Source organism: Thermobia domestica, chromosome 6 (genome assembly GCF_964235325.1).
Source record: "Thermobia domestica chromosome 6, izTheDome1.hap1.1, whole genome shotgun sequence".
Lineage (NCBI taxonomy): Eukaryota > Metazoa > Arthropoda > Insecta > Zygentoma > Lepismatidae > Thermobia > Thermobia domestica.
Window position 1 is genome coordinate 127,610,496 of NC_137459.1, and position 17,660 is coordinate 127,628,155.

Sequence of the window (17,660 nt, forward strand, 5' to 3'; positions counted from 1 at the left end):
ATGTTAATTGGAATGGAAAACCTCTGGCAAAAGATCTGTTGGCAAGTTTTGTTTTCTTGTTGATGAACCCTCGAGTTCTTTAAGTTATAGATTCAGATCGTTGGTGAAAAGTTTTCATATGTAGCCGAATGGTTATCGTGTGTGGCTAAGGCACGGAAAAGCTGGATTAGATTTTTAGTAGGAGCTCGTTAGTTCGAGTACCGACACGCCTCAACTTGGTGCTGAAAAGGAACATGAAACTCAAACCAACCAATAAATCAATTTCCGGGAGAGAGACAGATATCTTAATATGGATCCAGAATTGTGAAGTAATATAGAATTACTTCAAGTAAGATATAACGAACTTAGTTCTAGAAAGTCTATAAATAGTGACATTTGAAGTCGATGCACTAACAGTACATTGGTCCCTTAAATGTGCACCATCTGATCTACCGTAAGTCTTAATGGATTTATAAAGCCAAGGAGACCGCTGTTCAGCAGATCATTTCTAGTCTGTGAGTAATGCATTTTGGTCACCTATGATTGCTTCTGGATATTCTTCAACAAAGCGGAATATCGTGACGTCAGTCACTTAATGTCATTTCCCCTTAACATTGTGCTTCAATTCAGCAGGTAGAATACGATTTGCAATTAACGTTCATAATTTATAATAATTGTGCTGGAAATGATGCGAGAAAACTATTGTTTATTTAACAGCCACTTAATACTAACTGTGGCTATTAAATATGTTACAAGTCCGGAAAAATAACAATTTAGTTTACCAGCGTAGGCTTCCTGTTTAAGTTAATTAGTTACGACCTTCTGATCAGAGTTTACATATGGAATATATTTTCCTGTCAATGGAAATAAAAACACTTATGTCGGATGGGACTGGAAAATTTATAAACAGTCGCAATAAAGAAAGAAAACAGTGTCAAATTCTTATATTTTATAAGATTGGCACTTTCTTTTAAACATTTTACAGTTCACAACACTACTTTTCTAATTTTCATTTGTAGTAAAGAAGTGGTTTCAAAAGTTATTATGTAGTGTTGAAAATCCAGCGGAAACTGTGAATAGACGAGTTACTTTGATGTTAGATTAAAGTCGTTACAAAGAAAAGCTCGAAATGAACATTTGAAAAGTATTAAATCAACTCTAGTATTGCAATAGTAACAACAAAACTCTCAGTACAGAATTTAGAGTCTAAGTTATGGAATAAAATTCTGAAAATAAACTGTACCTCTCTGAATTTAAAAGCGAATTGAAACTCGAAGCAGCAACTGTATATCCATGTGGGTCTAAGGGCGTTATAGAGCTATAGATACGCACTTGAGATCCAAATTTACATAGAATAAAAGCGAAATTACGGCACTTAATAACACTTTATAATGAAGAAAATTAAACACATGTACGTTTCTAGCTTCTCCTTAATCAAATTCTGTATCCTTATTTAGATACATATCGTTGATGATTTCATGAACTGGTGAATATCCCAACTCTTACGCATCACGAACCGGCAAATGTGCAAAATTTGAAATTTTGAGTTTTGTGTTGCTGTTACTATTGGAACAACCTGTACTTTCTTCTGAAGAGTGTGAAGCATCGATTTTTTTTCGGTAATTCGCAAGTAACATAAAACGTACGACTTTCAACGTCGTTTTTTTTTAAATCAATCTGTTTCAGAATCATCTGAGAAATAGGATATTCACCAGTTTGTGAAATTACCGACGGTATATATAAAGGAGTAAATACTTTCATTAAATTTAAAATTCAGGAAAGTGTGTGTAAGAGTGTTGTTACAACGATACTGCCGAACAGTTATTATTATTATCATTTTGGGGAAGACGATATCCCATAGGTATCGAAGATCGTCCTCCAATGTTTGGGTGTTTCATGGCCAAAGTTTTAGTTACAAGCATCAGGAAGCCTGGCGACATAGCTTGTGATCGTTAGCGCCGTCATCAAGTACAATTTGATGATGACTTAATAAGTAGCTGGTCTGTTTATACTTACACTAATTACTAATTGCATATTTTGTTTTAATTTTATACTTCATAATACCACATGCGGCTATCCACTACAGATTGATAAAATTAGAGGTATCTTCGTGTTATAGATTTTGAAATTAAAACATCCAAAATTAATACACACGTACTTACGGGATAAATGATTTTTATTGCAATTCAATTATGTTGTAACTTCAGGACAATGCGATTAGTTATTGGTTTAAATATCTTCTTCATCTTTATCTACAAATAATAGACAATGATCTTCAAACATACTCTAACATTTGTATCAGATCTTGCAACAAGATCTACAAGAGTCCTTGCAAGAAAAGTGTATTAAATGAAAGTCTTCCTTTTCATTACATTTTTATTGTCTCGAGAAATTGAAGAACAAAGATTTTTGGTTTAAACTTATCTCACTGTAAAATTAACTTCGTTCAAACGTATTCGTAACAAGGACTTATGATGACGTCATTTTTCAAGGATTTCTTTTATTTTTCCGTATGGCTACTGCCAAAGAAAGTCTTTGTTTGAAGTAAATGACCACTTCTTGCGGAACGACGAGAATTAATAACATATTATATAAATGTTCTTATAAATAACCGAAGCAACACAAAAGGTTGGTGGCTACGGATTCTTTTACTTGTTCGTTAAAATGCGAACCTGATTTTCCACTCGAAGCTTCCTGATAAACACTATCATTCAAGCACATCGTTGATTAAATGTATGTGTGCTCCAGTTCCTCGTCACCATTTGAATAAAATTGCCATAGATACGTTCTCATGCGTGTATCTGCATGCTTGGTGATGTAAGAGACTCACTTATATGTTCTATTATTTTCTGGAAGAAAAAAGTATCATTAAATTTAACACATACACAAAGCAAAGTACATCCTCACTTATTTACATGTTCTTTTATTTCAGAATACTTATTATTATGTCTACCTAAGCATGTTTATTTAGATAGAAATTTTCGAGAAAACTTAAAGAAAAAAATTAATGAAATATGCTGTGGCTATATCATTCTGATTTTTATCCACGTTTGAATCATGCAGCATGTCTGTGCTTTTAGGAAAGTGTTGCTTGATATGTAATTATAATTGATTAAGTATCACATATCATTCTAATTAATTAACTTCCTGACTTGTTGTGTTCATGAGTTCCATTAAGGTAACTTAATACCAGTGTTCGAGTTACACATTTACATTTTCTGGGTGAATTTAGAAAGCCTCTTATGTTTTTCTGATATTAAGCATTTTTTTGTTAATCAAGCATATGTATATTTATCTACTTCTGTAAATACACAGAATGGATTTATTGACATAATTTTACATATCACTACAATGAAGAGTTTCGCTTTCTTGGATTCATACTAAAATAGAAACTTCTTACTTGTGTTTAGTTCGCAAGGAAATTGAAGCAAACTTAATATTTGCTGGATCCCGGGAATGGAACCAAGATCTTCCGTGCTCAGGCCCGTAGCCAGAAATTTCATTTCGGAGAGGGCCCAACTGTCGCCACTTGTAAAATTTAACGTAAAAATTGCTATTTAATCTTCTATAAGTAGCAGTTTTTCCCTTTCACCTTAATTTTCGGGGATCTGAGCTCTATAGACCTACCCCTTGACTATACCCGTGCCCGTGCTGAAGACGTGTATGCTCATTATATAGACACAAGGAAGCTCGTTTTATGATACGTAGAGTCGTATTATGATATCATCCAAACCGCATGAGCTCATGTCGGAAATGGAATGTACCAAATATGGAACAAATATTTTATGTTGAGTGTTATCTGTACAGGTTAGAAACGTTGACAAAGGAAAAAGCAACGCCAAGAAGCTTTTAAGATATGGATATGAAGAAGAATAAAGTTTATAAAACTTTCAGAGTTTGCGAGTAAGTGTTGGAAAGCTCGAGAAAGATAACATTTAAGACATTATCAAGCGAAAAAGAAAGTAGAATATGGTATGGTAAGAAATTGGGATCTGAGGAACGTAAGAGAATGAATAGTGGAAGGAAAAGAAGAAGAAAAAGAAGACAACTTGTGGAAGGAAAGGAGAATAAAAAGAATAATTATTAAGTTAACACGAACAAGTCAGCGAAGGAACATACTAGTTTACGGAAAGTTCTTGTTGTTAGTCAACGAAAAGGAAAGGCCAAAGATGGTAGAATTATATGTCTATCCGTTACGTTGAAATTTGTGAATGTCATATAAACTGCAACAGTCTTAAAGCGACTATGTTACTTTCCCTATTTTACTCTTCCCACGAAAACAAAAATCAATATTACATGTTTTCCATTTTGTAGCGCCCTAATGCCTTACAAATACTAGTTCCTTTCCTGTTGGTTTGTTTTCTTATACAATTCAAGTGATCTTCTTTTCTTCTTGCAAATCAAATGTAAATTATTTCTTCATTATGGCACTCAGTGGTTGAAGATAGAGGACATCAACAAGACTACATTAAGGTCCAGTAACGGCTCTCTATGCATAATGAGATTCTTCCGTTTATAATTATTATAACTTTTAATTACTTCCCTTCTACAAGTACAACTTGTTCTAATTTGCCTTCTTATGCATGCATACATTACGACAAACCGTTATAATTTTACTCAAGAATGATGTGCCCACAACTTCAAACAAATATACGAGGAAAAAGTACTTCAAAACTTCCTTATAGTGTATTCTGTCTCACTTGGTTGTAATTGTAGCGGATATAGTTGTCATTAAATATTTTTGTTCAAAAGAATAGAAAGATTCTTCTGAAGGAAGAGTCGTTCTTCAGCAACCAAATGGAAAGTCAAGTGTTCAGGAAGTTTCTTATTTTATAATACGCTATGAACAACAGAAATAACCACTTTTACAACAACACTTGATATTAATACTACTTCCGCTAATAGTGCAATCAATAATAAAAATATATTTGTGTGCAGCGGCGTGAAAACCAGCCCTGCGCGCCCCGCAGAACTTAAAAAAAAAAAAACTCAAAAACTGTATGTAAGTCGAGTTTCATGTCTTGAGGGAACACATAAAGGTTTTCCCCCTCACCTTGGGGTCTGAGGATTCACTGCTTGTGTGGACTAATGGAAAATAGCTTGAAGAATTGTCAAGATGTTTACAAAGAATATCTTTTTTTTTGACTTGTGCATAGTTGGATGTCCGTTTCCAGCACCTATATTATGTGAGATATAAACATGTAGAAAAAATTCGAAACACGTTAGCGCTAATTATTATTGGAGCTCGGATCTCCTGCATCAAAGGAAAAGTGTTAAAAAAATAAATTATAACAATACTGGTAGATATAATTCTCATCTAAACCAGCTTGATGTGTTATTAGAAAGAGTTTGTGGTCAGATAGTACCCTAAATCATGACTTGAAATAATATAAACTAAAACGAAACAACACACTATATTACACTTCGTCTAATACTATCGGAAATGTCTATGCTATTGTATTTGCTAACGTGTATATTGCTAATAATGTAATAATTTGTCTGCAACTACACTATAGTATTTTATTATAGAGTAGCCTGGCCTGTTTAAAGTAGGTTATTTATTGAAATATTTTTGCTGTTTGTACGTTTAACTAAAGCAAAATGTAGAACATTTCAGAATCAAATGTTTGATTTGTTTCATCACTTTTAGTTCCATTTTCCTTCCGCATACCAGTGCTGTTGCAATCAATGTTCCAAACGGTAATATCAAATTTAAGAAGCATAACACGTTTTATTCTTAAAACTGCTATTCACAGATGGTGTTATCCAGCGATCTTCATCTTTTGATGTGGTTTCTCTGTATATATTGAGTAATATAAAAGTAAAGTGTTATTGGTGGTGTGCTTTTCAAAGAGTTTTAAAAGGATGATAAGAGCATTTTTTGAATATAAAGTACACCCCCGCAGAAGTGATCAATTAACTGATCTGCTTATTTTAACTGATGGAGCTTGAAATAAAACTACTGGTGGAATTTCTTATAATGTGAAATAATAAAAATTCTTATCCTTGTTTCATCACTTATTTAGATGAATTGTGCTACTGGCAGCACTTGATACAATTCACAACTTTTGCTTTATCGGTGTTACAACAATTGAGGAGTTTAGCGCAATAATGGTCTAACCGACATTTTTAAAAATGGAGAAAAATCAAATTAAATACATGTGGTTTTTTGTACAATATAACAAAAGCAAGTACAAGTGGTTGAATATGTCATACATTGTATATACATATACTGTACAAAAAAACACATGTGTTTAACTTGATTTTTCTCCATTTTTAAAAATGTGGGCTAGACCACTGTTGTTCTAACACCCTCAATTAATAGACTAGGTAAGTTTTATTCTCTTAATTTGAATCGATAGAAGTTTATTTTTTCACAGTTGTGACTTCCATTAAGAGCCCACTGTTTATTTTCATCGCATTTTTGTAATGTCCATGTTTCTGGTCCATACAGTAGAATACTCTGCACGAAACATTTCGTGATTTTTTTTCTTAACTCATTACAAAAGGATCCCCAAAATAGACTTTTCTTCACTATTTTTAAATTAAGAGTACTGAGATTCTTAATGTATTTGAACATTTTCATGTAATTCAATTAAGAGTAGAAGCAGGAATTAGATTTCCGGGCTTTCGGGATCTATGGACGTGTTAGCCCGTCACATGTGAGGAATGACGCCCGTCGAGGATCACACTAGCCGGGGAATTGGGGAGGATGAAAGGAATGGGGAAGGAAGGAAGCGGTCTAGGTCCATTATGTGTGGTACCATCCTGGCATTTGCTTGAATCAATCAGAGAAAACCCAGGAAAATTTCACTCAGAATGGCTGTCTTGAGAAAGCTTTTTACACATTTTCGACTTGTGTTGCTACCGGGACTCAAAACTGGATTCAGTCACACTAAAGGCAAGAGCGTTACTTACCGCGCTACGCGGGGCTGCCCTTCGTGTAATTCAATTGCAATAGAAACTTAAGCTAGGCAAGGATCAAGTTAGGTGCCGAAAGTAATCAAAATGGGTTAAGTGGTTTAGAAGAAGTTGAGAGACAAACATCATTACATTCAATTATAAATGTGTATGCCAAAAATTTGTCTCTGAAGATTCGCAGTATGTTTTTAAAACACTTTGTACATGCTACAATAAAAATGCTAGCATAAATGCCTCCGCTTCAAACAGGTCTACGTTTGTCCTATTCAATTTAACGTTCTTAGTTTTGTAAGCTACTCTAGTCACAGTTGGGAGGCGCGGTGGCTCAGTGGTAGAGCGTTCACCTCCGGTGCTTGGGGTCTTTGGTTGGATCCCACTTCGCGCTGTGTGGATTTTGTGGTGGACAAACACCATGCTCGTGGGTTTTCTAGGGGTTCTCCCGTTTCCTCCCACTTTCTTCATTCTACCACTTCATTCATTTCTCATCGTCACTGTCTCCCTTAGCCTAACCGGCATAATCGTGGGACGTAAAACTTAAAGATTTTTCTAGTCACAGTTGAGGGAGGACACGGTAGCTCAGTGGTAGATTGGTAGGTGCGTGAGGTCCTTGGTTCGATCCCCGGGCAAATAAGTTTGTGGTGGATAATATCGTGTCCGTGAATTTGCTAAAATTACTTCTGTTTCCTCCCACTTTCTCATTCCACCATCATGATTCACTTGCCTTAATCATCATCTTCCTTAACTTAAAGGACACAATTGTAGAACGTTAAACTGAAAGATTTTATTTCTAGTCACATTTGAGCGTGTTATATACTTGGTAGATGAAGTTTCTCCCTTGGCTAAGTTTTAGGCAGTAATTTCAATTTCCGTTATATCCTGCTACGGTATCCGCGTAATGATGAGAAAGACTTGGAAATCTCTAATAAGAAATCGAAACTGGGATATGTCGATTTTTGCACATTGTGGATAAAATGAGTATGTCTAATCTCTAGGTTTGAATACTTTGAAGAGATGAAGTCGATATATACCCGATTTTAGGACTGAAATGCACATTATGACACATACTTTGACAACAAGTTTTAATGACTTGTTGTCAAAGTTATGAGGCCTGTTGTAGACAAAGTTATATGAATATGCTCATAAAATCAGCTTACTTAAATTTCAAACGAGAATATTTAAATCACGAAAAGATGTTATTATATTGTGTGGAAAAACTGGAAAGTCTTCGATACAAAGATTGTCAAAAGTAAAGAATGAACGGCAAATGGTAAATGCTGGAATGACATGCTGGACTTCTTGAAGATCAAATAATGTGGTGCTTAGTGCTGGAAATTAGGCTATAGGTAGTATTTGGTTCGATAGCTTTCAAACCAAATATCTTGTCTGAGTCTTGTCACGTTTTCCTTAGTCTCATTAATCAAATACAAATGCTTGCTATAGACGCTGTTTTCCCACTTTTTATACGTAAAATGTTTGTATATGGATATGATGCCTCAAAGACAAGAGGAAGCATGAAGCTGGATATTCCTATAAATGTAAATTAAATGAAAAGTGAATTTAAATAGTTTAATGCGTCGTAGAAAGGATTTTACGAATTTTTCTTACAGAGAATTTAGTTTTACCACAGTCCATTTAACCTTATGTGAAGAATTAATAATGTATTCGCTTTCTAAGCACAAAGTAAGAGGTTTGCGTGGCAGTGTTATCTTAAGGACGTGCTGATCCTATCCGCAAAACAGCCATTTGTGTACTATTCTTAGTTCTGCAACATGTTTTAAAAGACGGTAACTTTCAAACTTCAAGGAACGTTAGTTTCATGCAGTTGCTTGTACTGTTAACTGTAATGATATAAATTACTAAATATGTGGTAATTTAAAGGTGTTCTTTTATTCGGTCATTAAATGGTAATATTTAAAAAAAGTGGATGTCATTGACTCGAGCTGGAAGTAATTATTTCGCAGTATCCTTATTTTGTATGACAGATGAGAAATCTCATATGAGGAGAATGATTTTCTATTATTTCCTTTTATCGGAATAGAAAGCTTGTAACGCAGGACATTTGTGCGACCAACACTTAATTGCAATATAATAGCTAAATGGAAGTTCCGTTTAAAAACAGGGAGCTAAGACAAAATCGTGAGCACTATTTTTAATTTCCCGTATTATGATCATGCTATATTTTTAAAAAATACATAATCCGACTTCCTTTCAATGGAGATGAATATTATAAAATTTATTCATACGCAAGAATAACGTGTAATTACTTAAAATAATTCTATTCCTCATAGATTTGAAAATTCTTTCTCTCGTAGTGCTTGTTGAGATGCTTTTCTTGAACGTATAGTTATCAAAATAGTATCTGTCGCGGCTTCGAGATATTTTCCATACTTAAAGTTCGACTACCACTAATTTGAATACCTTTACTCAAATGACCAATCTGAGGACGCTACTTACATCATTTTCTTGAATGTATTTGACAAAATAACTTGCGATATATTTCTCAAGAAATTATCAAATTCTGGTTTGCCTAACACATTATTATAATTTGTTTATACCTAGATATTTGTAAACAATTTATTATGTTTAATCAGGAAGCATAATTTATGTATGATGCTCTGATTGGTATACCTCAGAGATCAAACTTCGGTCTCCGCCTTTCTTTTGGCTTATTTAAATTACAATACTTAACTTAATAAAACTCCAGAAACGTAATAAAACTATTAAGTAATGTTAACAGTTGTTACTTGCCAAAATCTGTATGTAATTTCAACTCTCATTGCTTGTAACTGAACATGTGAAAAACAACAATTCAGCGATAGAACATTCATCTGCCGGGTGAAGAATCCTTGATTTTATCCTAAATCGTACAAACATCGTGTAGGAGGATTACATCGGGGTTCTGTTCTTATATATCACTCTTTATTTGTACTTCCTAAATTATTTCATTATAGCCATTTTCTTCCATTCATTATCCGTCTTCTTCAGCATGCAAATCTTATTAAAAGGACGCGAAATTAAAGAATTCGTTTCATTTATGATCCTTAGTTAAGTCAAACAGGAGCTTCACGTGTACACTCATGTGCAAAATGATTGTCGCGTATCTATAACTGTCTCCTTGTAAGAATATAATTTGATAATGATTTTGCTGGGTACTTTTAATACTGATACTATGTGTATAATCGGGAAATATATATTTGTGTTAAATTTCATAGGAAAATAATTGTAAATACGAAAATTATAATGAGTAAAACAAAATGTTGCTAAATAGACAAGAAAGTTTTATTTTCGTTTTATTGTTCTTATTTACTGCTCTTTTGACAGGAAATTTGCCACATACATGTCTTTGCCGATTATACACATACTAACTATAAGAAATACCAGTCGAAGAAGTTATCAAATTATATTCCTACAACAACATATTTATAGACATGCGACAATATTCTAATTTTGGGCATGAGTGTACCTCTGATGCTGCCTCCGGAACAATCTATATTGCAGAGATCTCACAGTTTTTTTTAAAAGTATTCTCACTTTCAGCACGGGAAATCCAGGTTCGATTTTTGGTGGAAAATTCCTTGTTGAACTCTAGCTTCACTTCTCATATCGTGTTGGAGGTAAAGAGGGATGTTAAACATCAAACAAGCAAATCTTCTGGCCAGAATTCGGTTAGCTAAGGAAACCTACACACACACACACACACACAAAATATCTCAAATACTTGACAGTACTTTAATATAACTAAGTGAAATAATTAAGTTTTACTTTTATTAAAAAGTTTTATAAACAAAGATCAAATAAAGTAATTCAAATAAGACCATTGATATATGAGAATACCTCTTTCCGAAATTTACTGAAAATTTATTGAATTTAAATTCAATAGAGAATATAAGTATAAAGTTTTTCTCTCATGTCGTTCAAATATTAAACAAAGCCAGTCTTGGATAGAAAAAATAAAATTCAAATGAGAGACAACTTCTTGTACGACCATGAGTATTTTTCTTGTTCGTATATCTTTTTAATTAAAAGTACAGAACAGGTTTATATAGTTAAATTGTACAGAACGTTTTAATTCGTCATTTACTGTAACTAGAGCAGTAACTTCTTTATAGTTAGGAATTAACAAATAAATAACGAACTTTAGTTTCTTCATTTATTTTATAGACTTCGAAACTACATAAATATCGGAATTATTATAGAAAAGCTATGACCGTTTGTCTGTCAGTTCGTCCTTTTATCCGTCTGTCGAGAGGCACGGTATCAGAGTAAAACGGGAAGAGATATAGAGAAGCATTTTTTAAAAAAATGTATTCAAGGTTCTATCTCACCCGTTCAAAGTCTCTACTCAAACAGCAAGTATTAGAAAACAAAAATTTTCGGTTTCAATGTTGATCGCCATAGAACAGGAAAAGCGGTAATAGATAGTGATAAACGTTTTTTTGGAATGAATTCAACATCTTGATAAAATATTCTATTTTCTCATGTATCTCTCTACTAAAACCTGAAGTGGTAGACATTTATGACTTTCGGTTTTAATATTGGTCTTTCTTAGAGCAAAGACACTAAGATACCAAGAAGCACTGTTTCGGAATGCATGATGGGTCCCAAGAATAAATTTAATTTGGATAATTATTCCTTTATGTCAACCGGAGTTGGTGGAAATCTACGAGTTCCGGTTTGAACACTGATCACAAAAGAGCAAAATTGTAATAGATAAGGAGAAGCTGTTTTCTAATGTGAAGTTAATATCGTAAGAATAGGTTTTAGCATCTCTCTCTCTTACAATCGAAAGTGGTAAAAAATTAGTACGACTTATAGTTTTAGTGCTGATCATCATAAAGCAAAACTTGTAAAATACAGCGAGTAATGGCTTTCTGATATAGATTCAGCGTCTCAGAAATGTTTTACTTCCATCTTTAACACCCCATTCAAACTGGAAGTGGTGGAAATATATAATTCCTGATTTCAAGGCTAGACACTATAGTGGCAACGGTCGTAGATAGTGAGAAGCAGATTTTTATTTTTATTTTTAACTACTTATTTTTTGCATGAATTCAGTACCGCAAGAAAGTTTCCATCTCCGAGTTTACTTCCATATTGCAGCAGACAATTGTAGAAGTACTATTGTTTTAGTTTAAGTATTAATTCCCGTAGAGCGAAAACGATTTTTTTTACGTGGATTCAGTAGAATAAATTTTATCTCAGCTTTAATCTTCTATTGAAGTCGAAACTAGTAAGTGTGGTTTTAATATTAATTCCTAGAAGTATATAGTAATAATTGTGAGACATAACAAGCACCTGTTTTGATCTGGATTCAGATGAACAAATTCTGTCTCCCACATTATTCCTCTATTATAGCCGAAACTTACATATGTGTTTCAACATTGAATTCACTAGTTTCAAAGCCTACAGTGGTTTCACAACTGTGAAACGAAATTCACTTGCTTTTATTATTTAACTTCAAATTAATATTGTTTTCTTTTTAAATAATAAGTACACTTCTTATTGTGTCACTTCTAAAACGGAACTTTTATTGAATGAATGAAGCTAATTACTGTTTTCATTTACTAATTATCAGAATTATGTGCACGAACCTTTTCTGCGCACCTTTTTATAAGTAGGATCTGGACTCGAATCTCAGAGTCGATGATTCTGATTTGATTTTGCCAGTTGAATATTTTCAAAGCTGATCAATGGCTTGCTGGTCGTATCTGATGGTCTGGAAAATACTAGGCTTGTGATATGATAACGTTTGTACACATGCAGTATATTTATAGCTCAAGTGATTCTAATCTGTGTAAAAATCTAAATACGCAGTTGAATTATGCCACCTGATGTATACAAGGACTGCTGAGAAAGTTTCTGCAAACTACTATATACAGTAGAGCTAGAGTTTTGATTTAAAATTCGGATGAATAGAATCTTTTTATGTTTAAATTATCTTTTTCTTTGTTTGTTTAAGACTGTTTATTTATTTTTCATAGCAGTTCGAAGAAGTGCTTTAGAAAAAGCTGTTCGAAGTGTCATAACAGCTGCTTCAGACGACACACGTAGCTCATCATGCATCTTATATTTCACCAGTGAGAACAGAAAGAAGTCCTTAGGTGTTAATTCTGATGAGCGCGGACAATGAGTCATTAATTTAACATTTTTACTAAAAAAAAAAAAAAAAAAAAAACAATAATTTGGTGTGCTGAGTGGGAATGGCTTTGTGATGATGAAAAATGATGCGATGGTATGAGTTTGTTTTACGTAAGTCATTAATGATTTCTGGCAAATTTCTTTTGCTCAGCATATACAGTCCTTCCATATTCTAAAGCTACGGTTGCCATATGTCAGGTGTAACCGAAGAAACAAGCAACCATTTGATTGGTAGGACTCGTCAAACGAACCAATTTTGTTGGTTTCGGCTCACTTTGAAACATCAAAATGTGAATTTCTGTGTAGTTTCGGATTCGTATGAGTATATTCGAGTTTACTTCCTTGTAACGATATAGTACACCAAATCTGACTTACTTCAGTTGAATTACTTAACCGTTTCTTTATACTGTACTAATTGACGCGCTTCAGTCAAGTTGTGTGGAATTCGGCGGCTTGAAAGCTTTTGTACGTTCAGGTGGCAATGCAAAATCATATATATTGCTTTCATGTCAATGTGCAAGAATGTCTGAATCTCACAGTACTGACACATGCCGATCTCCCTCAACCATTCCATGCAGAGCATGAACGTTACTGGTAACAATAACGACCTTTACGAAATTCATCATTTGGATATGTGCAACTATGCTGGAATTCGGAAAACCAATACACTTTACACAGTCTTATTGCATAGTGATTCATATCTAAATGCTAAGTGAAGTCATTCCATGCATTGTTTAAATCTTAAACTATATTTGGAATCATTATATATATATATATATATATATATATATATATATATATATATATATATATATATATATATATATATATATATATATATATATATATATATACTAACATATATTACCCGCTTCGCTGAGCTGAAATAAATAATTTAAATGCACATCTTTGTATTTTGTTTATCTATTTCGGTTCGAAAAACTTTTTCAATTCTATGTTTATACCGTATGATGCTTCCGATACGGCTTATCACCATCTTCCAAATTTCATTTAATACCACGGTTCAGATGTACTTTAGCGTAGCTCAATATATTTCTTTGTAGTTGATTTTTACCTAGAAATCAACTTTTCAACATATAACCAAGTTTTTCGTTTATACACCTATATCGTTTCCGAAAAATATTTCTTGCCTTTCTATATTTACATCTTATGATACGAACCATGTAGCTTGTCACCAAGTTCCGAAGATCATATAATACGATGTTGTAGATTGATAATAACTTACATTTTGTGCTGAAGTATGATGTCCCCCTTCCCCAGTCCCCCAAGTTGTATGGCTGAATTTGGATCTATGTTGCATCGTAAGTATCAATGTTGATCTTAGTGACTCCGAAAATTATGAATTCAACACTGATATTGCTCATTTTCAGTTATTTTAATGTATGTGACCCCTCCTTATCCCCCAAGTGTCGCGGCTGAAAATGGATTTAAGCAGCGTCAGAAGTGTCACTGTTCATATCAGCGACCGCAAGAACTATAGATTCAACACCAATATCGGTCATTTTTAACCATTCATATATATATTTCTCCCTCCCACATGCTGAGGGCCATGGCATCGGAAGTGTCACCGTTCATCTCAGCGACTCCCAAAAAATGTGGATTCAGCACAAATATCGGTCATTTTCGATGATTTTTAAATATGTCTTCCTCCCCCTCCCCCAAGTTGCAGGTTTGAATTTGTATTTAAACGGGATCGAAAGTATCGTTGTTCATCTAAGAGACCCGGAAAACTATGGATTCGATAATAATATTAGTCATTTTCTATCATTTTTAAATTGTTATCCCCTCCCCTACGTTGTACTCTCCCCCTCCCCAAGTACCAGGGCTGAATTTAAATTAAAACAGCATATGAAATGTCACTATTTCTCTCATCAACTCCGAAAACTATTGATTCAACACTAATATCGGTCATTTCTGATCATTTTTAAATTTGTCTCCCCGTCCCCCTCCCCTACGTTGCATCGTCAAAGCGAATGGCCTAAAGTAATCCCTGCCCCCCAAAACGCATGCATGTTGGAAATTTGATTGAGATCTGTCGGGTGGTTCAAGAGTGGTGAAGTCACAAAGGCAGTCATTTTTATTTTATTTTTTACATATATATCTCCCACTCCCCCTCCCCCTCCTCTACGTTGGCTCGTGAAAGTGAAACGATAGAAAACACCCGAGTCCAGACCCTCATATATATCGAAAATTTGATCGAGGTTGGTTGGGTGGTTCAAAAGCTATTAGGTTTTATTAGTTTTCATTTTTACGCCCCCCCTCCCACATCCCTACGATCTACCGTTAAAGTGAAATTACGAAAGTGTTTCCTGATCCGAACATAATGTATCTTGAAAATTTGATTGAGATCGGCCGTATAGTTCAATCGTTATTAAGTTACAAAAATAGCCACTTCGTCTTATATAAATTGATTTCCATATATATCTCCCCCTCCTTCTCCTCCCCTACGTTGCTCCGTCAAATTTAAATCACAAAACCGATACCAGGCCTGAACCTCGTCTATGTTGAAAATTTGATTGCGATCGGTCGAGTGGTTCAGGAAATTTAGAGTCACAAACATAATGATTTTCAATTTTATATATATATATATATATCCTAAAAGTGTTCGCGAGAAATTTACATTTCTCACGCTAAACTACTTTAAAAATCAAACACAATTTTAACGTAGAAAGATCTATTCTATCTATTCTTCCGAATGTTATAATGGCGGAATACCAGCGCCATTGCTAGCAGTAGCTTGCAGAAACTTTTCCTTGTATCACATTCAAATCTGCTATTCACACACAATCATTATTTTGACTCCAGTAACACGTTATATACTAAAATGAAATAAACATGTCTCATAAAAAATGACCATGTCGTGTAATACCTATGAAAATTGCAAGTAGTCAAATGACGTGCTTTGGTATGTTTTTCTTGAGAATTGCAGAATTAATGTATATACTCAATTTAATTAGTCACATTTCAGTGCTCTGTTTTTAGTATTTGCCATGCACCTGAGTCAGAACTAAGATCAACGTATTTCATATGACGTGTACTAGTACGTCAATTCCTCATTTATGAAATTTATGTTCCGAGTAAGAAGAAATTAACATGTGTACTCAGTCCAAATATTCACGTTAGCTCGTAAAATGAAATTGAAACAAGATTCCTCCTTTGAAATGGGCCTGAGTTCAACTCCAGTCAAATTTAAAATTGTATTTATATATTTATTTATTTATTTGCTCTGTCCATGTAAATCCACGTTTTATTAGCATATCCGTAGGAAACGTTAAACCTACAAGCGTATCCAAGATCTGTCCACAAAAGTCATTGAGATTTATGCTTTCCGGGAAATGTGTTTGCGAAGAGAAGAAGAGAATAAAATATATCATTCGAGACAAACTCTGAGGAACGAAATAAGTAAATTCTAAATGCAAACAATAATTAATCTTAAGAAAAAGGTTAAATATATCGTATATACGTACTTAATAGGTAATTTGTACTAATAAGAATTGTTCAATATATAGAAAGAGAGAGAGAGAGAGAGAGAGGTTGTTTCAAAACAACACCGACAACGTTTGGGAGGTGATTCCTGACATCAAGGTAAGACGAAAAGTATAGACCAACCTGTGTGCACAAATGCTTCCTTTCGGAGTTACAGGCTGCGAAAACATGAAAAACTGAACTTTAAATGTCCATATAGCTCCAAAACTATGGGACGTACTGCAGTCGGGTCAAGATTTCACTTAGGAACTAGTACGTGCGCTATCCAAAAATACATGTTTCACAATTCTAAGGTACTCACGCAACAATTTTTATAGAATGAGTTTAGCTACGGTAATATAGTTTGAAATACTCAACAACTACCTCTACAAAAATTGTTGCGGAAGTGCCACAGGATTATATATATATATATCCTACGACTACAAGAGACATCAAAGTTACAGTACATTTAAACGTTCTTGACTATTTCGTTACTTGAATCACATCAGTGCATTTTTACTCTTTAAATAACAAATCCTTTTCTCTATAAAACTAAAATGCATATTGCAATTGTTATGAATCTTCATGAGATACCTGTTCAATATTTGTAACTAGCGACATTCTAAAATATCTGGTTAAAATTATACTCAACATGTGCAGTTAAGAACGCCATTTAATACATATCGAAATCGCACTCCTTTAAAGCGCATAGCCATTTAAATGTCCTGTAATCTGCTGGAGTATCATATTTATGGTTTTAGATAGAAAATAGTATATTCGATATTTTTTAACATCTAACTTTTAAAGACATATTGCGAAATCTGACGAGCATTCAACGGCACCATTACCATTAGTGAACATCCAGGTACTGTAGTCTTCATGGCGATGATACCGTCGCCGGGATTAAAGTTTTATAATTTTAAACTTTTTCTTTCTTTTTTTTCTTTTTTTAAAGTGAGACTAAGTTTTTGGTACCGATTGGACGGTTGTAGCTAAACGTTTACTGTTTATATAAGCTAAAAGAACAAAGAGAGATACCGGATAATTCTACTGGACTATTTGTTCCTTATCCTTGAATTCCTGATATTTGGTACACTCACTAAATCGAACATAGATGAGATTCTACCATTCGACTC

At 33.8% G+C, this 17,660-nt stretch overlaps 1 protein-coding gene across 1 annotated transcript in view; it reads right to left on the reverse strand.

The window, feature by feature from the left end:
• Positions 1-2,346: 2,346 nt before the first annotated feature.
• Positions 2,347-17,660, reverse strand: part of LOC145688194 (uncharacterized) — a 52,132-nt gene continuing 36,818 nt past the window's right edge. The window contains exon 2 of the transcript XR_014131853.1: positions 2,347-2,828. The gene's annotated coding sequence lies outside the window, so the exon portion shown is untranslated. The remainder of the gene's footprint in view (positions 2,829-17,660) is intronic.